Here is a 26,203-nt window from a genome sequence, read left to right on the forward strand (position 1 = left end):
AATAAATGGAGAATTTGACTTTTCCCAGATACTCTGAAAATAATTAAAGGATATGCAGAGTAAACTGTGTCACTGCTTGGAATATATTCTAGTATTTCAGAAAGACAGTTAAAATGAGAGCAAAAGAGCAAGAAACTCCCAGTGGCCTTAATAATAAGGATTTCATACTTATTCAAAGACAAACTCACCATTAATAGCCATATTATTAAGACTCACTTAACTCACTTATCACAAGAAGCAAAGTAAGAGCAAATAAATACAATCCTAGCTCATAAGTTTCAGCTCAGTATTCGCAAACCCTGATTCTCTGTACATAGTGCCAAACTAAATATGTGTACAGTGACTTATATATATTAATTTTTAAAAAACACACACAAAAAAACCCTGTAGCCCCTTCAGGGGGCTTCGTAAAGGCTGTGGCGGGGATCTGCAAAAGTTCCCCCTCCCCCTGCTGGCCTCTACAGCCTCGCAGGGACCATTTGAGCATGTGTGGTGGCCGTTTTTTAAAATATATTTTTAAGATTGCTGCTGCAAACAAAATGGCCACCGTGCATACTCAAATAGCCTCTGTGAGGCCTGACATGGCCTAGGGCCTCACAGAGGCCATTTGAGCATGCGTGGCGGCCATTTTGTTTTCGGTGGCCATTTATTATCAATTTTTTAATTTTTAAAAATGGCGCCCCCCTTCAAGTGGCTCCCGGGGCACGTGCCCTGCCTGCCCTACCCTAGATACGCCCCTGCACTCCGCTCAGTGGCCAATGGCCACTGGCTGCCATTATTCTTCAGAAGCCCCCTTTGCACAACATGATGCCATAATGTAGCAATATGCAGAGGGCATTCTGTGGGGGGAAGGGCAGGTGCCAGGCAGTGGCTGCTGAGAGTTATCGCTGCCTGTGATAGGTTTGACCAATTCTCTCTCTCTCTGAAAATTTACCAAACATGCCCTCCCATTTTTGCAGCCTGTGAATGGGTTGAAGATGGGGGTAGGGGCATATGAGTTCAGAAGAACTTGAAGAAATTCTTCAAGAAGAATTTTGAAGAGCACACTTTTGGTGCATTTTTAGCCTACTTTCTCAAGGTTGATGGAATTAACATGCCTAGGAACATAGGAAGCTGCCATATACTGAATCAGTCCATTGGTCTATCTAGCTCAGTATTGTCTTCACAGCTACTTGTTGCAACCTGATCACCCTATCGCTCTCTTTAAGGAAAAAAGGTCCCTTTCCATTTATGGGAAACGAGGTGGCATTTATACCACCAAGCCATGGCTCCCAGAGGACCAGCAAGAGTGTCCTAACATCACCTGCAAACAGAAAGCTAGTGAGCTAGGCAAGACATTCAGGGAAACCCATTCACATTTTTTAAAAGAGTGTGTGGTAGCCAAAAGAGTATGGCAGGGAGTAAGCAAGTTGTTAGTTAGAGTGGCCTGATTTGGAAAAACAGACTTGGGAGGAACTAACCTCGGGTTTGAGCGATAGAACCTCTTTTTGAGGTCCCAGAAAGAAACCTTCAAGGAAATCGGATGGAACCGGTGCCCTCATACTAGGGAATTGGAACGTCTCCCTTCTCGTAATCAGGTTAGTAAACCTGTATGTCATTTATGCAATGCTCCTGCATAGGAATAGGGAGGGAAGACACGACCAAGAGGTTCATGTGGATGAGACAGTAAATCTCTTCTGGAAAAGTTTGTATGGTTATGTGCAAAAAGATAAGTGTATCTCTTCTAAACAGCAATGGGACAAATTATGGAACTGGACATTGGACGTAACCCCCCCCCCCCAATTACCTGATGTGCCTTGTAATCCCCCATCCCCAAGTTACAGTACTGCCTGCATATACTTTATAACCCAGGATTATAAACCTGTGGGTTTCCAATTCCTTGTGTGTAAATCTTTGTAGATATATGATGTACAAACAACCACTTTGTATATAATTGTGCTTTGGCAACATACTGTATGCTTTGGTAGTTTGTTGGTTCAATTAAAAAATAACAATCTTGTCTTATCTTGGAGAAGCCAGGGAGGGAACCTGCAACCTTCTGCTCTTCAGAGCAGCTGCATCCCCTGAGGGGAATATCTTACAGTGCTCACAACTTCTAGTCTCCCATTCATATGCAGTCAGGGTGGACCCTGCTTAACTAAGCGGACAAGTCATGCTTGCTACCACAAGACCAGCTCTCCTCAGACCAGTGTGTGTGTGTAATAATTTCTGCATTTACAACCTGAGACAACCCATATTAACAGCACATGGAAGGGAGCACCAGGAGACCCTGACTGTGGTATTCTTTCACCGATCTACCATGTTGGTTCAAAATGGCAGCCACTCAAAGTCTAGCCAACATCTCTTTCTGATTCTTGTGCTGACAATCAGATAGAAACCAAATTCATTGCTCATGGGAGGGAGTGCTAGGTAAGAGTCACCACGTCAAAAGATGCAGAAAGCAGGCATCATGAGTTATCCTTAGAACTTCCTGTAGGATGCACCATCCTTGAAGAGACATTCTAACCTGTGATAGTGAAGGGGACATAGTCGAAGAAACTGCCTGCAGCTTTATAAGTATTTGCATGATACCTTTAAAAATATGAGGCCCAATTAATCAGGGATCGCTTTTCAGCTCATTTGAAAGGCTTTCATCCAATTAAGCCATTGTTCTTCATTATAGGGCGCATCAACCCTAAATGCAGCTCCCTGATTAACTCTGTATTGGGCCTGTGTGAAGCTTCAGCCAAAGCTGAATGCTCTGCACAGTCCCCCTGGCACAATGTGGAGATGACCACTCTCACATGCCATGCTATGCTTTGCCCAGTATTGGTCGGGCTGCTCCTTTGAGGGAAACAGAGGCCTCTTTAGCCCTGCTCCATCTTGGAAGCCATGCACAGAATGCTGGGAAGTGTAGTCCTTCCCAGTGCTTTCCTCCTAGAGTTCTTAGGGTCTCTTGTAAAGGACCCTCTCAGCACTGAGAAAAATGGAGTACTGTATGGAAGTCAGCACAGTGGGAAATGGGTCTCCCACTGAAGGCTTTTTGTCAAAGCAGCCCCCACTTGAAAAATAGTGAAGACCACAGAATTAAGCCAATCAATTCTTCAGTTAAAGATTTCAGCTTTATTTATAATTGAAGGGAAAGAAATCCAGCTCCCCGCCTCCCGCCTCAATATTTCCAAAGCCACTCTTTCCAACATTTCAGACTGCGGGAGGATTTTACACCTATCAAGAAAGCTGGCCTGTTGATGCTGATTGTTAACATTGTGGAAATTACAAGCTCCACTAGAGACACTGGGCTTGTTTGACACAGCTGTCCTGCAGCTGAGCCATCGGAAAAGATGGGGATAGGGTTTCTTCTTTTTTTACCATTGGATAGCAAACACAACATTAAGATGTCATGGCTGGATACGCCAGAATGAAAGTGTCAGAATTACCTGTCCAGAGAGCTGAGTGAACTATACTGGGAGATTTTTGTAGCTTTGGGCTTCGGCCAATGTACTTTCAGATATGATAAAGGTACAATGAGAAATAACTGCAAGATGACATCTTTTCAAAAATAGATTGACCTTTTGATCAATAGTATAACACCTGAACATTGTTCAGGTGGAGAGCTGGTCTTGTGGTAGCAAGCATGAATTGTTCCCTTTGCTAAGCAGAGTTCCCCTTGGTTTGTATTTGGATGGGTGATGGCATGCAAGCACTGTCTGCTATAGGATATTCCCTTTCGGGGAGGGGGCTATAGCTCAGTGGTAGAGCATTTGCTTGCATGCAGAAGGCCCTAGATTCAGTCCCTAGCATCTCCAGATAGGGCTGAGAAAGACTCCTGCCTGAAACGCTGGAGAGTCACATGATGGAAGTTTTAGTTAAACAACAGCTGGAGAGCAAACTTTGCTCACCTCTGGTGTAGATCAGGGTTTCCCAACCTGGGGCACTCCAAATGTTGATAATACATTCTGGAACAGGGGTATCTAACCTTGGGTCCACAGATGTCGCTGGTCTAGAACTCTAGTTAAAGAGTTGCAATCTGAGAACCCAAGATTGGCAACCACGTTTCTAGGAACTTAGGAACATAGGAAGCTGCCTTATACCAAGTCAGACCATTGACCATCTAGTTCAGCACTGTCTACATCAGGAGTTTCCAACCTGGGGTACTCCAGATGGTTCTGAACTACAACTCCCATCATCTCCAGCTGCAATCTATTGGAAATAAATGCTTACTGTATTTACCATATAAAGAAAAGTGTGCCATCGAGTCAGTGTTGACTTCTGGTGACCACAGAGCCCTGTGATTGTCTTTGGTAGAATCCAGGAGGGGTTTACCATTGCCATCTCCCACGGAGAATGAGATGATGCCTTTCAGCATTTTCCTATATCGCTGCTGCATGATATAGGTGTGTCCCATAGTCTGGGAAACATACCAGCGGTGATTCAAACCGGCAACCTCTGTCTTGCTAGTCAAGTCATTTCCCTGCTGCGCTATTAGGTGGCTATTTACCACACAAAAGATTATTTCTAGCAGCAAAGAACTTGGAAAAAACCTAGTCTTGCTAACGTAGTCAGGTAAATATGGTATTACAACGAATATTTATTTACCTGCATTTAGGTAAATATTCCAATTTCAAACACGCTTTCATGTGGGCTATGGGGTTGGGACTGCCTTGGTCAGCCTGATGGATGATCTCCAAATGGCTATCGACAGAGAGAGTGTGACTCTGCTGATCCTTTTTGATCTCTCTGCGGCTTTCGATGCCATCAGCCTTGGTATCCTTCTGGGCTGCCTGAGGGAGATGGGATTGGGTGGCGCTGTTTTGCAGTGGTTCTGCTCCTACCTCTCTGGTAGATTCCAAATGGTGTCGCTTGGGGACTGTTGTTCTGCAAAGCAAGAACTAAAGTGTAGAGTTACACAAGGTTTCATACTGCATCCAGTGTTCCATACTGTCCCCTGCTCATTGGGCAAAGAGGCACCTTTTTAATGTGGCGATTCTCTTTATTTATCAGGGGGAGAGTAACTGGCCCTATCCAGCCCCAGCACAGCAGCTACAGTGACTGCAGCTGGTGTTTATCTTATGGGGTTTTTTTTAGATTGTGAGCCCTTCGGGGATAGGGATCCATCATATTTATTTATTTATTATATCTCTATAAACCACTTTGGAAACTTTTGTTGAAAAGTGGTATATAAATTGTTGTTGTTGTTTAACATTTACATGAAACCACTGGGAGAGATAATAAGGAGGATTGGTGCAGGGTGTTATCAATACAGTATGCTGATGACACCCAGATCTACTTGTCCATGTAAGCCTCATCAGGAAATGGCAGATATTCTCTAAATGCCTGCCTGGAGGTGGTAATGGGCAGGATGAGGGATAACAAAATGAAGTTGAAGCCAAATAAGACAGAGGTACTGACTGTGGGGGGTAGGGAACCGAGAGATGGTTTAGATCTGCCTGTTCTGGATGAGGTTACACTATCCCTGAAAGATCAGGTACATAAATTGCGAGTGCTCCTGGACCCAAAGATCTCCCTGGTTTCTCAGGTTGAAGCAGTGGCCAGGGGCACTTTTTATCAGTTCTGGCTGATACATCAGCTATGTCCATTTCTAGAAGTGGTACATAAAACACCTTAAAACAGTGGTACATATGCTGGTAACCTCCAGACTTGGCTACTGTAATGCACTCTACACGGGGCTGCCTTTGTCCATACTCCAGAAACTACAGTTGGTTCAGAATGGGGCAGCCAAATTGGTCTCTGGGACAACATGAAGGGACTATATACTACTGGTTTTGAAAGAACTGCACTGGCTGCCGATATGTTTCCAGGTGAAATACAACGTGCTGGTTATTACTTATAAAGCCCTTAACAGCTTGGGTCCAGGCTATCTGAGAGAGTGCCTGCTTTGTCATGCCCTGATGCCAGTTACAATCTTCTGGAGAGGTCCGGTTATGGTTGCCACCAGTTTGGTGGCGACCCAGGACTGGGCTTTCTCTGTGGCTGTCCCAGGGCTTCTCTGTTTGTTCTCAGGAAGATCCTCAATACTCTCAATACTAAAAAAACAACTGCCATTTTTAGGTGTATGTATGTGTGTGTGTGTGTGTGTGTGTATATATATGTGTGTGTGTGTGTGTGTACACACACACACACACACACTCTTATTTTAAGGATTTTATGTTATTTTGAGTTATTAATGACTGTACATTTCTCTTTTGGTCACTGACTGTAAATAAATAAAGAAGAAAGAAGACTCTCTTGTTCTTGCAAGCCTTTAATTAGAATTAATTTTAATAATTTTAATAACTTGTTTTAATAACTTATTGATATTGTTTTTATTGTGTCTTGTGTATTTTAATCTGTGTTGATTTTTAAATATTTTAAATTTTGACACCACCTAGAGATGTACATATCAGGCGGTATTCAAATATGCTAGATAGATAGATAAAATAAAATAAAATAAAAATAATAATGCAAACCTTGGTATCTGTGGGGTTTCCGTTCCTCCGGCGGTGGGGAGGGGACTGCATATGCTGAAACCACTGATACCAAGGCATTGACTCTATGGGATGGGAGGGGGTAGGTTCCTGGAAGCAGGAAAATGGGCAAAGGGGGGGGGCAAAAATGTGGAAAAATGTGGAAAAAGTCCCCTACCATGCTCTGCTGGTATCCAAGTGTCCAGGAATGATTTCCCCTTGGCTGAAATTCCCCATTTCTCCTATGAAAATGGCAAGAAATTGCTTTTTTTAAACATATAAATGAGCTACAAAATGGCTCCTCCTGACAAAATGGTGGCCAGAAATGATGTCTGCAGTGAATTCTGGCCCTCTAGGATCCACGGATACGTGGGTTTTAAACCTTGCGTATCTGTGGGTAATTAAATCAGGTGTCAATTATACACCTGCCAATATGCAAAAACATGGATATAGTGTCCGCGTATAATGAAGTTTGCCTGTAAGATGGTTCCCTGTCCTCCAAAGAGCTTGCTTCCAGCAGGTGGGGGGTAGGGGAGAAATAAAAAGCATACCTCAGTAACACCCACTGAAGGGACGTTGTGCTAGGGTTGAATTACTTACCTATATTGGGCTAAGTATAAGAGAAACAACACTTAGAAAGGAACCTCCTTTCCATAGGATAATAGCCATATACCAACATTCAGTTTTGTATGTGCATTAACGATATGCAGAAACCTGCTTCCCACGCGCAGGAAATGTTGCTAATATGATAAAAACTGTTTCTGCTTCCCTTGAAAACTCGCTTCAAAATTTCGCTTCAGGCAAAAATGGAAAGTTGCCACCCAACTACACCTAAATTGTAGCAGCTCCAAATGCAAATGAGCTAATGACTGTGGCTTACCCAGGATGGTGGTCCATGACCAGCATATGCCACAGCCTTAAGCTTATTTGCCCTTCCAAGCTACTGAAACCCGTCCTAATTATTTAGGTGCTGATGTTATGCGCTGGCTGGAAAACTAATGTCCAAGGGAGGGAGGCGGGTTGTCAACAAAGAGTCATTAAACCTATACAGCCTCCTAATTGAATTGCTAAAAATCAAATTAGGGAGGCCTCGTCGATATATACTTCATCTCGCTTCAACTCCACTTCCCATTCTGTGCAGTGGTGTTCTTTCATTTTTTAAAAAGCGCTTTCATTTTCAAGACCGCAGTTCTAATCTCTGACCCTATTAACACGGTTTCCCTTGAGCAGTTATTTGCATTAGACTGAGAACCAACGGACTAAGGTTGATTAAAAAACGCCTGCAGCTTAGCTTCTGAGTAAACATATACAGCAGCGGTAGGAGGAAAGGAACACAGAAAAGGGGTGTCAAATATAGCGCCCCCCCAACTCTTTCTGGAAGCTCCATTTCTGGTCTCCCCTCCACAATTATGTGAGAAGCCGCCTTCTGTGTGCCTATAGTCCAGGGTTGATCAAACTTGGCCCTCCAGATGTTGTCTAAACTGAAAGGAGGGCCAACAACAGCTGAGCGGCCAAGTTTGCTTAGCACTGGACTAGATAGCCATTGGGAAATATCCTGCAGGAGTCTGTTATGTCTGTAACTTTTAAAATACGCCCCCCTCTCTCCCCACCCCCACTTTATTCTAAAGCCACATTGAAGCATAAGGCTGATGGGATAATCGAACAAGGTCTTCCCTAATGCACAGCTCCCATTATGAGCCATTCTGGTACACTGACTTTCCATCTAAGCTATAGGTATTTTCCAGTCAGTCACAGTTAGTCAGTTTGTATCCCCTGCTACCACTTTAAAGAACTGCTGCTCGGTTTGGTTTGTCGCATTTCCCTGTAGACATTTTGAAGGGTTAATTGTAGCCCAATCAGAGCCCCTGAGAGCAGTTAACACCTGCTATGAATGTTGATTTCCACACGTTTCCCCCCTTTCAGTGGCTTCAGGACACATCTGCCTCTCCCCTATCGCCCTCTCCTGGTCCTTGCCCTCTCCTGGTCCTCTCCTGTCCCTGCCTTTCACACTCTGCCTCTAAGTACAATTTTCCAATTTGAAAATGTAGACTTCAAAGTTGGAAAATTATCCTTCAAACAAATGTAGGGGTTAGGAACAGTGTTCCTTGGCACAGGGATTCCCAGGTGTTGTTGACTACCACTCCCATCATCTCCATCTGCAATGGCCTTTGGATGGGGATTATGGGAATTGTAGTCAATAACATCTTGAGGCTATTCCCATGATCATGAGAAATAGGGCTAGGGGAGCCTAGCCCGATTTCTCCTGACTGTGGGAACCACTGGGTTCGCAAGGGAGCCTGGTGGCCTCCAGGCGGTTAACCCGCCAAAGTAACCCTCCCCTTAACCTGGGTTTGCGGAGCAAGTGCTCCGCAAATCCGGTTTTAAAAATCATGAGTAGCCATGGCTACTCATGGGTAGACCCCGGTGGGAGGCTGAAAAGCAGCCTCCTGGCTTGGGGGTCTCCCCAGTATGCCCTGCGCAGGGCATACTGGAGCTTTCGGGGGCCACATGGCCCCTGATCCTCCCAGCCCCCGCTGGCACCATCACGGAGCCGGCAGTCATGTGGGCAGCCAATCCGGCCGCCCAGGGCTCTCGTCCTGCTCATCTGCGGGGAGAGCAGGCTTAGCTCGCTCTCCTCGCTAACCTGGCAAAAGCGGGTCTCACTGATTGTAAGAACCGCTTCCTTGAAATCCTTGTTACAGGGAACATTGGTTAGGAATCAAGACATATCCATTATATACAGGGAGGCTGTTCACATGTTCAGCCAAGAGAAGGCTAAGGGAGCCAAGCCCACTCTTGGCAGTATGTGTGAACCGTCAGGAGGCAAGTCGATCCCAGGAGTGGCAAACCTGCTTAGGGAGCCCACCACTTAGCCATGGTTAAGGGTGCGAGGCCACCCTTAACTCCGGGAAAGTGTTCATGTGTCAGCACTGTGCGGTCCCAGGTTCAATACCTGGCAGCATCTCCAGGCAGGGCTGAGAGAGACTCTTGCCTGTGATCTTGGAAAAGTCGTGGCCAATCTGTTTAGACCAGGACTGATCAACTTCGGCCGTCCTGCAGATGTTGGCCTACATCTCCCATAATCCCTGGCTGTTGGACACTGTTTCTGGGAATTATGGGAATTGTAGTCCTAAAACAGCTGGAGGGCTGAAGTTGAGCAGCCCTGGTGTAGACAGTACTGAGCTAGATGGACCAGTGGTCTGACTCAGTAGAAGGCAGCTTCCTATGCTTCCGGCCAGTGCCGGGGATCCCCAAAATGCACCGAACGAGTGCATTTTCCAGACCTCCAGCCCTCCGGACTACAGGGGGCAGCCAGCAGCCATGTGAGCACACAATCAGTGCATCCAGCAAGGATGGAGGAATCGTCTGTGGGGAAGGTATGTTTTAAGTGCCTTCCCTGCCGCCCGCCCTTAAGCCCTCTCATATAATCATGAGAAAGGGGTCAGGGTGTGTATCCTACACTATATCTAAGCAAGTTTAATTATATTTAGGCATATATGTATAACATCCACATGGTGTGTGGTAGATTAGGGCTGCCAACAAGAAATTGCATTATATACAGTAGGCTTTGGATTACTGGCAGCAGCAGCAACATTTCCACACATTTGGTATACCACCAATTCAAGCATTGGTAGTAATGGAGAGGGTCTGTGGTTCAAGGGAAGAACACCTGCTTTGCATAGAGAAAATTCCTGGTTCCGTTGGGGATTAGTGCAGGGCTATGGTTGCCAAGGTGGAAGGGGTACAAGGCTACCAACTCTGACTGCAGCTATTCTTGGAGGTTTCTTTTCCAATATTGCTTACAATCGCAAGCCATTACAATCTACAGGATTGCTTTCAGTTGCCGCCTGCAGACTGATACTAATTCATGGAGACACCGAGCCAGTTCTGGAGGGATGGCATCTCTAGGGCATTCGGAAGACTCACCCTCCCCCCCCCGTGAAAAGCTCAGCAAATACAATAGTTTCCATTCCCTTCCTCTTATGTATTCTGATAGTGCCTCTCTAGTCTATAGCAGCAAAGCGGTGTTTAAGGAGGAGAAAGTGGACAGATGTTCAGCCATGTAGAATATTATATAGCGAACAAATTGTTGTACAAAAATTAATGGAGATGGTATTGGGGGAGGGAGAGAGATTAATAACAATATTACTGCTGCAAATACAGGCTGTAATCATCCTCAGTATAAAACAGAGAGGGCTTTTTTTTTTTTTTTTTGGTATTTCTGGGAGCCTCCGGGGTAGTGGGGTTGTTTTGTGGCCATAGGGCAAACTGAATGCACAAACAAACATAGAACATAGGAACATAGAAAGCTGCCACATACTGAGCCAGACCATTGGTCTATCTAGCTCAGTAATGTCTACATAGACTGGCAGCGGCTTTTCTAAGGTTGCAGGCAGGAATCTCTCTCAGCCCTATCTTGGAGATGCCAGAGTGGGAACTTGGAACCTAGATGCTCTTCCCAGAGCGGCTCCATCTCCTAAAGGGAATATCTTACAGTGCTCACACTTCTAGTCTCCCTTTCATATGCAAGCAGGGCAGACCCTGCCTAGCTAAGGAGACAAGTCATGCTTGCTACCACAAGACCAGCTCTCCTCTCACATAATGCCTGACAGAGGGCATATCGGGTCCAACCTGCTGATCGGACCTGATACAACACACACAGCCCTAATATTAGGAAGCTTATTGTTTGAATTGTTTACTATTTTTATACCACCCTTTGTCCTAAGACCCCAGGGCGGTTAACAACAAGAGAAAGACAATCAAACACTTTCAATAAAAACAACATGAAAACAAAACAGGTACAGATGCATTCTAAAAAGAGAGCTGGGCGGGGGGGTGCTCAATGGCCAAAGCCTGGATTAAAAGGCCATTTGATGATGATGGTGATGATGATGATGATGACGATGGTGATGACTGATGGTTTTGAACAATGTTCAGTGCTATTTTGAACAATGCAATACAGCTCCTTTGGCACTTTGAGAGTATTGGGAAGATGTGGTTAAAGTCCTTCAGCCCTAACAAATATTTTCTCCTGAGCACTGGGAGGTGGAGAGTTAATTACCGTATTTTATGGACTATAAGACTCACTTTTTTCCTCGAAAAATATCCGCCAAAATTCAGGAGCGTCTTATATGTTTTAACAGTTTAATATGTTAAAACTCTGAAAAACAGGATTAAAATTAAGGTGCGTCTTATAGTCCGTAGCGTCTTATAGTCCGTAAAATACGGTAATCGTAAACCAAGAGACAGCAGTGCATAAGAAGTAAGCATTGTCAATCACAGGGATATTTCTCAGCCATGAATCCCTTCAGGAAATGTCTCAAAAATTAGATTCACTAGGTGGGTGTTGCTATGACTAGTTTTATGGGCCACCCCCGCACTATAAACATGTTGCCGTGATAGATGCTGCCATATATCTGCTGGCAGATGTTTAGACTACTGGAATTTTTCCATGTCACTATTTCAATTAGAATGTGCTGATGGATCTTTAACTAGGCACCGTATATCCGTACCTTAGCTAACGTCACAGCCAGGCTTGTTCTCCGGAAAGGTAGTATATGGATATGTCTTTCGAGGGGGGGAGGAGGAGGAGGAGGAGGAGGAGGGTGACATGAATTGAATATGCTTTATATGAATTTATCCCTAAGATTGATTTGTTATATTTGCATCCTATCTTTCATCCAAGGCACTATAAGAGGTTTGGCTGAGAGTGCAAGAGGAATGTTCCTGATGCTGCAGAGAGTGTGTCACCAAAAGTCAGTGCCAGTTAGAAGCCTAATATCCATATTCTGGTTTGCAGAAAAGATTTTTTTTTATGGCAACCCCATGTACAGCGCATTGCACTAGTATAATCTGGAAGATATCTGTACACAGGCTATATCTGTTGCACCAGCCAAAGCTGGAGGAAGATGCCATGGTCCACAGAGGCCATTTTGGCTACATCTTTAATGTGTCTGCCCTCTCAAGAGCTGTGTGAGATAGGCCAGTATTATTCTCCTTTCACAGAAGGGGAATTGAGGCAGAAAGAAAGTGATTTGCTCAAGCCCAGTGTCCTGTGACCTGAAATCTGGAACCGACAAGGCAAGGCAAGGAAGTGGGGATAGCAGCACCCTGGAGAGCTCCCAGTGAACAACTTGTTCCAAAAGTTAGGGATGTGCATGGAACCGGCTGGCCCGGTTCGTTCCGGCACCCCCTCGACCCCCCCCGGTCCTGTCCGGGGTTGTTCGCAGACCACTTTTAGTGTGTGTGTGTGTGTATCTATATCTATACCTTTATTCCCCTTGGGGAAGTACCTGGAGTTGGTGGGGGGGGGGTCCACAGAGGTTCCCCCTCACCTGCTGGCCTTCCTCATGCCCCCCTTGGCTGGTTTGGCCAATCTTTGGCCAGTTTTCGGCCTTCACCTGGCAGCCATTATGCAGCCCGCGCGCCTGTGCACTTGGCCTCTGTGTGGCAGAGGTCCGCAAATCCCTTGGACATTTGGGGGTGTTTGGTCTGGGATCGGACTGAACAAGGGGTGGTTCGGTTCGACCCCTGAACTGTCAAACCAAATCAGTTCAATGCCAAACCTGTTTGCACACCCCTACCAAAAGGGGCTGGGGTTGGCATGAGGTCTTAAATCCATCTAGGCTTATGAGGTCTTGTATCCATCTAGACTACCCTGGAGAGCAGAGGGATGTAAAGAGGAAGCCCTCCAACCAGGAGCTCCTTCACTCCATCAAGCCTCTCCTGACCCACTGTCAATCCTGTTGTGTAGTCCCAGGGGACTCAGTGCAGAAGATTAGTTCATTGTACGGAGGGGCTTGGGCTCAGACTCAGTAGACACTCATTCCAGAGTCTCCCAGGCTCCAATCTGGGAGTGAGAGAGTTTGGGGGCTGTCAGGGCTTGGGGGCTGGGACTTGGGCTGGCTCTTCTGGCCCAACTGCTCCCTTTTTCTCAAGGTCAGATTATTTGCTTCTGCTCGTGATGACATCCAGCTTGCAAGTTCATGGCAACAGAGTAAGAATGAGATCCAAACATTTCTTTCTTTTTCTGTACCACCCTAGAGATTTTTATTCTCCCCTCCCCTCTCTCTCACACACACTATGGAAGTCTAGGAAATAAAAACAAATAAATAAATATCCAGTGGGCTAGTAACCTGGAAATTTCTCACAGCTATAAGCTGGGTTTGCTTTGTCAAGTTTATAGCAAACTGCAGTCAACTGGTGCTGGGCTAAGGGGTACCTTGGAATGACAAACACTTAAACCATACTATTTTGGATATTCAAGTATACACAATGAGGTCACACACAAACAATCCTCCATATGAACCTGGAGATCTCATTTCATGTTTCTACCGGTGCAGAGGGGAAGTAACCTGCCTAGAGAGCAGGAGGCTGTTGGTTCGAATCCCTGCTGGTGTGTTTCCCAGAATATGGGAACCTCTAAGCAGCACCTTATCCAAGGTTTCAGGCAGCAGTCCCTCTCAGCCCTATCTTGGAGATGCCAGGGAGGGTGCTTGGGACCTCCAAGTCCAGCTCTTGGAGTTGGGCAACTTCATTTGCACAATATTTTTGCTCGTGTGAGTGCATAAACATTACATTCCACTGCATACATAGCACTGTGTGGTATGCTAGCCAAATAAATCAATAAATACCTAGGAAGAGATGTGGTCTGATGTGAAGGTTAATATTCATTGGACCTCTCATTTTCTCCAAATTGGTTCCTTCCTCACAGGACATCTACAGACGGGAATAGAAAATCTCTTTGGGAGGCTCCCTCAGTATCTGTTACAAATGTCTTGTTGTGCAGATGAAGCGGAGTTCATTAGCATTCGCCCAAACATAACCAGTGCAGCATCCTCCAAGTTTCAATTACTTTCCAGTGACTCGGTTCACGGCAGCCACAATGGCCTTTTTGGAGAGAGTTTAACCTTGGGCTTGAAGGGCAAGCACGACTCCTACAGCAAATGTCTGCTAACAGTCGAGCAGGTGAATGCAGGAGGAGAGGCAATGACTTCCTCTACAAGCCACCTGACTGTCTCAGGAAGGCTATTAACTTTTTGCCATCTGATAGGAGACAACAGGGTGAGGACACGCAGGGTGATTGAGGAAGACAATATTAAACACATCATAAACCTGGACAGCACTGAGCAGACAATGTGTGGAGATGTGGCCAGTCATTATGCCTTCCTGAATCTATCACAGTGATTCCTCAAACTGTCTAGTTTTTCCAGTGCATTCTCTTCTGCTTTTCATATCGCTGATCACGAGAGAAGAAAAGAACGGGTGAAGAGGGTGTTTGTATTCTTATACACAAGAATTCTTTTCACATAAACTAGTATAGGTATAAATTAGAATCAGGGTGGATTGATTTAAATCATCAGGAAAAAAGACCAAGAAGGAAAAAAATCTATTTAAAACAAGTTTCCTGTTATGAGGGTCATCTTTTTCCTGAACAGGCACATATACTAATTGGTTGCCATAACAAATAAAACATACAGAGGTCATTCACACAATCAAAAAATGTGTTCTACCTTGATTTGGGAGCTGTGTGCACTCCAAATTCTTGATTGTGTGGAAGTAAGGTAGGAGGAAAAACTACCCTCCTACCTTGCTTAAACACAACCAAAAATTGGGAGCACACAGAGCTCCCAAACCCAGGTAGAACACAGTTTTTGATTATGTGAATGACCTCATTGATTTGCAATTAAAACAGAAGTTTGACACAACCCAGAAGTATGATCCAAAATGGTTGATCACAATGTGGTCCACATACTTTTTGCACTGCAGAATCATATCTGCTTAGATATAAGAGGCAATCTCTGCTTGCGTTTCTCTAAACATGTGTAAAGGATGCTAAGTAAAACCATTTCCTTGAAATCTAAGTGTGCTCTTTGCCTGATAACTTGGCAAAGAGGCACCTTTTAACATGGTGATTCTCTATATTTAGCAGGGGGAGAGTAACTGGCCCTATCCACCCCCAGCACAAAACCTCCAGTGACTGGTTGCTGGTGTCTATCTGAAGTTTCTGTTTAGAAACATATCACCATCAGCCACCATCGGACAAGGGGGGATGACAAATATCACCAGAGGGGGAATGACACCAATCAGTATCACTGAGAGAGGGTGAAGGGCCACGTATCCATGCCCTGGGACTGGCTACAACCTAAGCATCAGCATGCTTCTAAGGGGGTACAGCCACTGCAGACACACAGGAGGGGGGCCGCCACAAAGACAGGCAGTGGCAGCCTGTCCCAGAAAAGCTGTCAACCTCCCTACACCTCTGATTGGCAGTGTGAAGGAACGAGGCCCAGACTTGTTGGTTTTTGTAAATAAGCCCTGATATTGTAAATTGCATTAATATTAGCATTAAATTCCCATCCTGCGGAAGTTTTAGTGGTTACCAGTCCACTTCTGGGCTAGATTTGAGGCGCTGGTCTTGACCTTTAAAGCTCTAAACGGTTTGGGGCCGGGGTACCTGTCGGAACGCATTCGCCCATATGAACCTGCCAGGTCCCTCCTCTCATCATCTCAGGCCCTGCTCATGGCCCTGCCACTGACAGAGAACTTGTTGGCAGGGACTAGGGACAGGGCCTTTTCAGTTGAGGCCCGTCAGCTTTGGAACACCCTCCCTGAAGAGCTTTGCTATGCTCCCTCCCTCAGTGTTTTTTTAAAAAACAACTAAAAACACATCTTTTTAAAGAGGCTATTAAATACTCCATCTTTGGTTATATCTGGTAGGTTCTTTAGTTTTTATAAGTCTTCATTTTTAGCTTTTAAAATAACTTTTAATTTGAAACTTAATTCTGATTGTGGTTTTAGCCTGACTTTTAACTTGTTTACTTAATTTGGTTAATTTTATGACTTTGATTTTACATTCTGGGGCTATTCTGACAATCACAAAAATCTTAAAAGCAGCCTTCTGGCTCGGGGGTCTCCCCAGTATGCCCTGCGCACTCGCGCAGGACATACTGGAGCTTCCGGGGGCTGCACGGCCCCCGAGCTCCCCAGCCCCCGCCGGCTCCATCTCGGGCCCGGCCATCGTGTGGGTGGCCAATCCGGCCACCCAGGGCTCCCTGCTCACTTCCCCAAACTGGGTCTCACGGATCATGAGACCCGGCTCTGTATCTATTCTATTGTTGTGAGCCGCCCTGAGCAGTAGTGTACTGGAGGGGCAGGGTATAAATGTTTTAAATAAATAAATAAATAAATAATTCCTAAACTAGTTCATTATTGTAAATAGGATTTCTGTGTGAAATGCTGCTAGATTCTGTGTAAAGAGAGCTGATAGAGTCAAATATTCATGGCTTCTGCTCAAGCAATGTTCAGTTAAAGATGATGCAATGTACTGAGTTGATTCTGGAGGAAAAGGCGTTTCAGTTTTATAGGTTGTGTGTTGAAAACTGGAGGGAACTTTGAGTCACACTGATTGGATTATTTAAAAAACTGTTAAGTAAAAAATTGTGTCTAAAAGGAGGTTGCTTTTAGCACAGTTCAGGTGAGAAAAGAGTCAGAGTCAAGAAGAATTAAGAAGAGAGAGTCAATCAGTCAGGAAGACACAGCTGGTGCAGTGGAGAGCTGTGCGGAGAAGAAGAAGAAGAAGAAGAAGAAGAAGAAGAAGAAGAAGAAGAAGAAGAAGAAGAAGAAGAAGAAGAAGAAGAAGAATCAGTGTGGTTCAGAGTCTGAAGTCACAAGCAGTAACTGAAAATCACTATGATGAGTGGAGACTCTCTGAAGGGCTGAAAACACAGAACCACCAGTCTAGATTTAACTCCAGGTTGGTAAACAAGCCAAAAACCTGAGGTGCAGAAGTAACAAGCCAAGTAGCTCACAAAAGAAGGGAACTGAAGAGGACTCTGGATTAGGGACCAGTTGAGTTAGGTTAGTTGGATGCATTTACCGCAACCCTTTTATTTCTTCCTTTATGCTCTTATGGTAACTGTGGGTTTTTTGTTTTGTTTTAAATAAAGAGAGCAAAGCTAATGCTTTAAATTGACTATATATTTTTCCAAAGTAAACTTCCTTGTTGCATTAATTTATTTTTAAGTTTGGTTAATTGTCTCCATCCGACACCTATAAGACTTTCCACTCTACTGAGGAGCTTTTTTTTTGGGGGGGGGGGTATTTTTGCAAAGCTGTAAGGGCTGTTGTAGTAGACCCAGTCATATAAAAGAAAAGTCTACTTGGTAGCATCATTAAATAATTGATATCACGGGGCTGGTGGGATCTGAAATTCCTCCACACATGGCATCACACAGGTGGGACTAGTAAGAATTCTTCCACAGGCAAAATTATAAATATTTATAATTTGAAACTGAATACACTGCAGAGCTCATGTAGAAGCTTATATGAACCTATGCAGGCTCTGAGCTCAGCCTCTTCAACCCTGCTCTCTGGCATAACTTTAACCCAAATCTGATTGGCAGGTACCAGAGGCAGGGCTTTTTTGGTGGTGGTGGTACAGCTTTAGAATTCTTTCCCCAAGCAAATGTTGTCATGGGCCCAGGGCCACCAAGAGCAGCTTCGGACACTGGTGAAATTTTTTGGGGGGCCCCACCATGTGGCCCTGCTGCCACAAGTCACCCTCCCCGCACTGCTGCCACTGCCCTGAGGACAAACCGCCGATCTTTAAAATAATTCTAGCCACCAAGCATCCCCTTAGGGTGGTGGCGGGCAAAGTGGCCGCTGAGCTTGACCCTCTGGCCCCACAGCCCTTGAGAACTGTGAGGCACTCCAGTGCGTCTGCACAATTTGAATAAAGTGTTGACGCTCTATTCAACATAAGCAACAAAGTCGGACCCCAGTAATTTGTACCGGCTTCCCTCCCCACCTTGTCGGCCCTACATGGGCCTGCCCTTTCCAGTTTATGCTAAAAAGACCTTCTTTTGCATTGCTGAATTCCTCGAACCTTTAGGAAGTTCACAACAATGAGGCCATTCACACGAGCAGTCCTACCCAGGTGTGGGCAGTCCTACCTGGGTAGGACTATTTGTGTGAATCATTGGGATTGAGGCCAATCCCAGCACTGCCTCCCCAGAATAGAACCCCTTTTACCTGGGTTAAAGGGCGTGAGCATGCCCTTTCACCCAGGTATGGGGTTGTGTGAATGCTCGGGCTACACACAGCCCGAACACACAGAGCCATGGCATAGAGCACCCAAATCATGGGAGAATAGTTCAATGCACTGCACTTGGTCCGTGGTGCATTGTGAGATATCTGGAGGCCAGGACACATTCTCCTGTCTTCCAGAACACTGCATGGCTCATGCCAGTACCAGCCATGTGAACCGCACAGCTAGGATTGCTGCTGGATAGTCTTGGGAGAAGGTAGGTGCTCTCCTTCCCCCGCCGTCCCTCCCTAGCCCAGGAGAATGTCATGTGAACAACCTTACTATGAACAGTAAATTATTTACTGGCTGCATTCAGATGATCCTCCGAACCATCAATTCATCTTCCTGAAGTGTTTTAAGGGTCTGACTGCATGTTTCTGTCATAGTGGTAAACTTCACATTATATTTTCTGACACGATGCACAGCCCATGGTCACCATAACACTCTAACCCTGGGGCTCCTGCAGACTCATCAGCCAAAGACCATTATGACTGAGGATGATGGGAGTTGTAGTCCAATAACAACTGGTGATCCAAGTTTGGAGGAGGATGGGAGTTGTAGTCCAATAACAACTGGTGATCCAAGTTTGAAGGAGGATGGGAGTTGTAGTCCAATAACAACAGGGGATCCAAGTTTGAGAATCCCTGCATTACATAATATTACAATAAATGAACTCTGGTATTTGCTGTGCCATGTAGTGGAGAGAGAAACTGATATAGATCAGGGAGGTAAAGGTAAAGTGTGTCATCAAGTCAATTTCAACTCCTGGCACCTACAGAGCCCTGTGGTTTTCTTTGGTAGAATAAAGGAGGGGTTTATCATTGCTTCCTCCTGTGCAGTATGAGATTATGCCTTTCAGCATCTTCCTATATTGTTGCTGCCCAATATAGTACTGGCGGGGATTTGAATCAGCAACCTTCTGCTTGTTAGTCAAGCATTTCCCTGCTGTGCCACTTAAGGTGGCTCAATAGAAATCCCCACCATGAAGCTTATAGGGTAAGCTTAGGCCAATTATGATTTCTCAGCTTAATTTACTTCACATGGTTGCTGTGATTATAAGAATGGGTTGAGGGGGAAGGACCATGCACATTAAAGCCTCTTAACCTTGGCCCCCACAGTTATTAGACTACAACTCCCATCATCCTGGAGATGATGATGGGATGATGGGAATTGTAGTCCAACAACTGTGGGGGACAGGTCTGAGAACTCATGATGTACACCAGCCTTAGAGGAAAAGCTAGATCAGGCTGTAGTGCAATCATAAGCTGTAGAAACCACTGGAACAGGATTATAGCTGTCCTCCTCTCTCCTCCTGAGCCATACTCCAAATGACAACAAATCAGGATCACATCATCATGCTGGATTTACATGGCATCTCTAAGGGAATGACCTAGTCAGGGAAGGTTGCCTCTTAAGAAAATGACAGTCTCACTTTGGTCCTCTGTGTATTCTCATGCAACTTCAAAGAAAATGACTAAGCTGGCTTTGGGTACAGCGAACTGTTTCCTCCTGAGCCAGTCACAAAGAACATCCCAACTGTTTGCAAGAAGGCAGCTGCCAGCCAGCCTCCCAGAAGCGATATGCGCTGTACTGCATCAGGACTTCGTTTAACGTTCTAGGTCATGGCCCCCTTTTGCTGGCAGGGTGGTGTGTGTAAAGATCTAATTATACTTTTTTTTTTGGCATACGTTCTCTGTATGCACAACCTCATATTAAAAATCTAATTTGTTTTTAAAAAGCCAAAGATGACTGGCTTCGGCTAATGTACATTTGAGGGAGTTAATGGAAAGCTGTTTCCAAAAAAGGAGAGCAAAGAGTGGATACTCTTTCGAAGAGAACAGTCAATGTTCCCTTCTTGCTGGTGGCTGGTAAATGTGATGTGCCTTGAGTGAAAACATGGAGAGCTGGATTGGGAGCCAAGTATGAGGCTGAAGCTTTAGTGCCTATATAGACTCTTCTCACCTGTGCTCAGACTTGACCTATATAGGCAGAATACAGCATATGATACAGAGTTCCTACGATGGTACCATTTCAGAATGCACAGGCTGGAAGCGGCATGTTTGAATGCTTCCCCCCAATAAAAAGCAAACAAAGAACTCAATGGAGAACTTCAAAACATGGAGTGCTCTAGCGAAAATGGAGTGGAGAACTGGTCTTGGCATGGAGAACTGGTTTTGTGACAGCAAGCATGAATTACCCCCTTTGCTAAGCAGGATCTGCCTTGGTTTGCATTTGAGTGGAAGAGTACATGTGAGTGCTTTCTGCTCTACGAGATTCCCCATAGAGGATGAGGCCGTAGCTTAGTGGCAGAGAATCTGCTTTGCATGCTTTAGGTTCACTTCCTGGCAACTCCAGGTAAAACTGGGAAAGACTCCTGTCTGAATCCTTGGATAGCTGCTGCCAGGCAGTGTAGACAATACTGAGCTAGATGGACCAATGGTCTGACTCGGTATAAGGCAACTGCCTATGTTTCTGTGTTTAAACCTAGGCTTGCAAAGCACTGTACTTTAATTTCTGCCTTCTTGCCATGACCCCCTACCCTGAGTAGTGACTCTGAATCTGAGAAGAGCAGACCAGAACTAGACTAATCTTGGGAGCTGATATCAGACAGACACTGAAAGAACTCTGGAACTGGAGTCTCTGAAACAACACCCTCAGTGTCTGAGCCTCCAAAACAGTATCCTCGGAATGAGAGCCCCCGAAGATCAAGCCCCTCTCACATACTGATATCCCACTCTCTCTAAATGCATGACAGTGTTGGCAACATCAGATAGAGAGGAGAAGGGGAGCCAGACTCTAGCCAGAAGGGTGTCCCTTTAAGGCTTCTACTCTCCAGGTAGGGAAGTGGAATAGCAATAGCAATAGCACTTACATTTATATACCGCTCTATAGCTGAAGCTCTCTAAGCGGTTTACAATGATTTAGCATATTGCCCCCAACATTCTGGGTACTCATTTTACCGACCTTGGAAGGATGGAAGGCTGAGTCAACCTTGAGCCCCTGGTCAGGATCAAACATCCCAGAGGGGTAACCAGAGTTCAGAGGTATTTAAGAGCAACTTGTCCCATTGAGCTGTCCATGGTGCTGCAATCTGACTTGCCTCACCTCACTGCCTTCCGGACCTCAGGGGCTCTTGTCCCTGTACACTGTGTCATGTGATGAGGACATCAATTCCATACACACACACCAAAGAAAAAGAAGAAAAGAAGAAGTAGAAGCATGTGTATGTTTTGCTAAAATATCTAAATCACTATTGAACTTTGCTTGTCTTTTATCTGCAATAGGCTTAAAATCCCTAATATCCCCATTCTAAAGCACAACCGTCTCGGTAAGCAGCATAATGCAGATATGAATCACTGTGGTGCATTGCATGCTCAGCTGGCTAAATTACACAATGACCTGAAAATTCAGTTGCCACTTCTTTTCCACAGATTCAACCTGCTGCCTGTTTGAGCCCCTTGCCCACAACAAACATCTGCACAACAAACATCTGCTTTCCTCATCAAAATAGAAAATGATGTAGATTTACAGCAGCCCTGATTAGAACAGGTTCTCACCTTTCCAATCATTCTTTGTTTTGCAAGCATCTCAGATTAAAAACAAATGAAGATAGACAGTCTTAACCAAAGAGTTCCACATTCATTTTGGTGTGGCTACGAAAGCTTATCCATTGCAATGGGGGCAGAGGACAATATAACTGCCCCTGATAATTTGCAGTGAATGGGAAATCCCTGCACAGCCAAGAGTTCCAGGTGAGCATCAGAACCTCCCACAATGTGCAAGGGACCTGACTGAAAGATTGCACCTTCATGACGTTCATTTCAGGATGCACTCGGGCTATACACCCACTGCACACAATCCAAGCATTTAGGGGTAGAGGTAATCTGGTTTGCACATGTTCTCTGTCTTATTTATTTATTTCACTAGGATCCTGATCTCCCTTCAAGGAGCTGAGAGTGTGATCTTCAAAGCATCCAAGCATGAACAAGAGGAAACTTCATTCAAAGTCTTGATTCATGCTTTTGGCCAATGAACTATCCTTGGCTCTTTTAAAATTTTTAGCTGCATTTGTTCGGTTTTTATTGAACTGTTTTTATCTTGTTGTTAACCACCTTGGGGTCTTAGGATGAATGGTTGTATATCAGTATGAATGAATGAATGAATGAATGAATGAATATCACTGAGCAGATATTTGAATCTAGGTTTCCCATGTATAAACGAATCCAAACTAAATGGGAATTCAAATGTGAGAAAAGAATATACGTTTTCCATGCCTTACAAGTATAGCATATCTCCTGCTTCTCTGTCTTGCTTTAAGATTCCATCAATCCCTTCCAGAATGGAAAGAGGATCATTCATGTTAAGTCTGCTTCAGATAAGAGCCACAAATATGAATCACATCCCTGCATATCTCTGCACCTAGACTCCACCCTCTCCCTCCCAAATCAAAGGTCACTTCTGAAAATCTTGCCCCAACCTTCCAGTTTGCAAGGATACCATAAAGGGTATTGCTAATCTAGACAGACAACTCAATTAAAATCCTCTTTCCTTGATAAATGTATGTATGATTAGGACTTATTGAAAGAGCCGTCCTTCAGGCTGTGCTAAAAGAGACGTCATCTGGTTATTGATGGGGAGGAGATACAGCATCACTAATGAACATGTTTGCTTCCCCTTTGGCAACGTGATCTTAAAAGGAGACTGAAGAAGGGAGGTTGGGAAAGATACGAGAATCCAAATTGTGGAACTGGGAAGGACACACAGTGGCCTCTAACCTTACTCTTTATAGTTTGGCAAGAAAGTGTTGATTTCATACTCTTGTTATTTAGGAACATAGAAATCTGCCTTATACAAAGTCAGACCATCGGCCCATCTAGCTCAGTACAGGTTGAGTATCCCTTATCCGGACATCCAAAATCCAGAATACTCCAAAATCCGGACACCACGCCATAACAAAAACAAAAAACAAAACTGCCTGCAGCTGCAACCTCTCACTGAGCGGAGCACCGCTGGAGGTGTGCTTATGCTTTTTCTTTTTCTCTGGACCTGCCTGGTCCTTTAAATGCTTTGTCTTCTTTGCTGCTTTTTTGGGTGGCAGAGCGGCTGTGATGCTACCACTGCTTCAGGCACCTTAGGGAGCATCGTGGGAACCGTTGCGGCCTCCGAGAGAGCCCCTTCCGACAGGGAGCCTCTCAGGGCATCTCTCAACTGAGAAATCTCCATGTATTTTAAGGGCACAAATAACAAAAGACAAGGAAAACTGTAAAAACTAACCAAACGCCAACCAAACCTAAACGAATGAGAAAAGGGAAAGGAAAAAGAGAGGAAAACGGTGACTCCCCCCTGCACTTGCACACAAATATTCCAAAATCCAGAGAAGTCTGAAATCCAGAACATTTCTGGTCCCAAGCAGTACGGATAAGGGATACTCAACCTGTATTGTCTACAGTGACTGGCAGTGGCTTCTCCACAGTTTCTAGCAGGGGTCCTTCTCACCCCTACCTGGAGGTGCCAGGGATTGCACCTGGGACCTTCTGCACAGTTGCTCCACCACTGAGCTACAGCCCCATTCCCTGATTGGATTACTGGAACATAAGTTGATGAGTTGCATGTGTGACTAGGCTATCACAGAGTAACACCACAGGAATAACTTACATATCAGCTCATTTGCAGTGTGCAGGTAGTTCAGACGTTCAGCAGTCAGAGATCGTGTATGCAATGATCAAGTGCAGAGAAATCAAGTGATGTGTAAACCAGTCCTTACTCTACTCAGGGATTCTTAAACTTGGGTCACTAGATATTGCTGGACTACAACTCCCATAATCCCCAATCTTTAGCCATTTGGTCTGGGATGACAGGAGTTGTAGTCCAATGACCTCTTGGGACCCTTGCTATACATTATCATTTACCTTGTATATAGCATTACCCTTCCATACATTATCCAGAAGTTTATGCTCTGGGCTCTTTTTGAAAGCCATCTCCAGAGCAAGAGATTCCACAATTCCCTAATATTTTTGTATGACTTCCCAACTGTCATTTTTGTTTAGTACTTAGTATTTAGTCCAAACTACAGTACTTCTACAACCAAATCTTTCCCTCTCAGTGCAAGTCTGACCAGGAAGTTTACATATGGGAGTTAGGACCTGTGTTCCCTGTAAGAGGGACTCCCAGATGTTGTTAACTACAGCTCCCAGCATTCCCAGCTGCAATGGCCTTTGGCTGGGAATTATGGGAGTTGTAGTCAACAACATCGCAGAATCTCTCTTACAGGGAACACTGGTCAGGACCTCCTGACACATTCTGAGGTCGTTCACACAACTGGGTGGGTGAGGCAGTGGGTGGGAAGGCTGGGAAAATTCACCTCCCCCTCCACCCAGATGAGTGAGTTCTTGTTTTGGGAGCACATGAGAACAGCTTCTCTGTTGTGCTTTAGAGGTTCCTGGTCTGAATGATCTCCCCACAATTTCCTCTCTTAGTCAAATCAAGAAGATGGAACCGAGGCTGTGTCCTTGGCTAACATCACACAGGTCCTATGCTCAGGACCTGCTGTGGATTTGACCCCTGATATTAGGATAGCAGAGTTCACAAAAACACTGCCATCTAGGGAATTCTGTTGACAGGGACCTGTGGCCTTTATTCTTTTTTAAAAGGAAGCATTTATTTGATAGAAAAAGTATTGTTTTGCCATACCTGTTAGGAGGCAATCAATGTCTGTCTGCTGAACTTGTCATCTTTCAGAAAGGCAAACAGCGCAACTCAGTCACATTCTTTGAAGGCTTGACCTCATTCATCACACTCCTTATTATGGCAGCCCAATGGTCCTTCTCATGAGCTGATGAATACAAATCAGCTTACAGCATGAGAGAGCAATCTCCTTGGAGAACCTTTGAGAGACCAAGGGAGGTCCCAAAAATTATAACTTGCCGATTCTGTGTTTGACTGCATCTATCACTTTTTGTAAAGGTAAAAAAGGTAAAGTGTGCTGTTGAGTCAGTGTCGACTCCTGGAGACCACAGAGCCCTTTGGTTGTCTTTGGTAGAATACAGGAGGGGTTTACTATTGCCTCCTCCTGTGCAGTATGAGATGATGCCTTTCAGCATCTTCCTATAGTGCTGCTGCCCGATATAGGTGTTTCCCATAGTCTGAGAAACATACCAGTGGGGATTCGAATCGGCAAACTCTGGCTTGCTAGTCAAGTCATTTCCCGCTGTGCCATTTTAGCAGCAATTCCAAAGGTATTGTAGGTGGTAATCAGGTGTGTTACCACTTTGTTAATGATTTAGCCATAAGCAAATTTTTAAGCTGATATTATATATAACCACCAGAAAGAGACCCTCTCTACATTAGTGTCTGAAACTTGGAAAATACATTGGTAACAGGATCAGAAGTGATGTATAAAAATTCAGATTTAATTATTGATGCATTTTGCACATTTCAGACATGGAGGGTATACTCACGACCGACCGGGTGAGTGGGCGGGAGGACAGAGTTTCACCTCCCCCCCTCCCCAATGATCGGAAATTGCTGCTGGGAGCATGGAAATCAACATGATCCATGCTGCTCCATGCAGCACAGATCTTCGGAGGCCAGGATTATGTGTTCCAGCCTCTGGGTATCACACAATGCACTGTGTGATGAACATGCTGCATTAGGGGATATCCTCATGAGACAG

The 26,203-nt window shown here is 44.9% G+C and overlaps 1 protein-coding gene across 5 annotated transcripts in view; it reads right to left on the bottom strand.

The window, feature by feature from the left end:
• The window catches only part of CHRM2 (cholinergic receptor muscarinic 2), a 228,338-nt gene that overhangs the window by 62,946 nt on the left and 139,189 nt on the right, over positions 1-26,203 (bottom strand). Inside the window, exon 4 of one of the 5 annotated variants that reach the window (XM_053255278.1) lies at positions 14,078-14,162. The exons of the other annotated variants lie outside the window; for them this stretch is intronic. The gene's annotated coding sequence lies outside the window, so the exon portion shown is untranslated. The remainder of the gene's footprint in view (positions 1-14,077; positions 14,163-26,203) is intronic. 5 annotated transcript variants of the gene reach the window in all.

This window comes from Hemicordylus capensis, chromosome 5 (genome assembly GCF_027244095.1).
Source record: "Hemicordylus capensis ecotype Gifberg chromosome 5, rHemCap1.1.pri, whole genome shotgun sequence".
Classification (NCBI taxonomy): Eukaryota; Metazoa; Chordata; class Lepidosauria; order Squamata; family Cordylidae; genus Hemicordylus; species Hemicordylus capensis.